The sequence below is a fragment of the Cherax quadricarinatus genome, chromosome 1, assembly GCF_038502225.1.
Source record: "Cherax quadricarinatus isolate ZL_2023a chromosome 1, ASM3850222v1, whole genome shotgun sequence".
Lineage (NCBI taxonomy): Eukaryota > Metazoa > Arthropoda > Malacostraca > Decapoda > Parastacidae > Cherax > Cherax quadricarinatus.
The window spans coordinates 63,691,171-63,692,195 of NC_091292.1; the positions used below are offsets into that span (position 1 = coordinate 63,691,171).

A 1,025-nucleotide genomic window follows, 5' to 3' on the forward strand; every position below is an offset into this window, starting at 1 on the left:
TACAGCGCCTGTGGGGGAGGGGATGGAAGGTATTCAGGCTCAATTCAGGGAACTGGAGCACAGATCCAGTTCCCTAGATAAGGAGCCCCTCACCAGCGTCAAGGAACCTTCCTTCAGGGGACAGAATAACGTCAGCCTGGCATTCGCTATGTATTTTTCACTATATTGTTCATTATCAAATCTCCTGACAGGTTTGGGTCAAAAGGATCCCAAATATTTCACTGAAGATACTGAGGTGTTGGATTCCCCATTACACTGGGCATTAAAAGGCCTAAACGTGTCCAATGCCTGTATTTTTTGTTTTAATTTGGTTCTTAATGACGCAGGATATGACAAGAGTTCTACTCACAAAGTTTACATTAATTTATAATAAACAATGGAGATGCGGGGTATCGATCCCCGTACCTCTCACATGCTAAGCGAGCGCTCTACCATCTGAGCTACATCCCCGTGTGAATAAGCTTTTACCAGTCGTTTCTTCAAACTTGAACACCAAACACGATTCACAGAAAACGTTTGCAGAACTATTCAGCGAAAATGTAATGGTACACTAAACAAAAATATAGCCAATACAAAATCCCTTTCCCTCTCTTCAGTGCTCTCACTTTATTAAAAATAATATTATTTTGGTATGTAAACTCTTAGGTTTATCACTGAATCTCATATTTCTTTCCTCATCAGCTATAAATAAATAAATAAATGACTATAAGGTTTAAATAAAATATCACAAGGACCCATACACAAATAACCCGCACATAAAAGACAGAAGCTTACGACGACGTTTCGGTCCGACTTGGACCATTGACAAAGTCACACTAACAGAGGAGGAGCAGGACGGCTATATATAGGCAGGAAGAGGTGGAGGTAGTAGTAGTGGTAGTAGTAGTAGTAGTAGTAGTAGTACAAGAATTGTATATAATACCGACAGGATGAAATGACACATGCACAACACCCGGGCATCCCCACCGTAGACGTTTCGCCATCCAGCCAGCCACTGGATGGCGAAACGTCCACAACAAAGACAA

At 41.5% G+C, this 1,025-nt stretch overlaps 1 non-coding gene across 1 annotated transcript; it reads right to left on the bottom strand.

The window, feature by feature from the left end:
• Nucleotides 1-377: 377 nt before the first annotated feature.
• Nucleotides 378-450, bottom strand: TRNAA-AGC (transfer RNA alanine (anticodon AGC)). The gene has a single exon. It is a non-coding gene; the product is annotated as a tRNA-Ala (tRNA).
• Nucleotides 451-1,025: the final 575 nt, after the last annotated feature.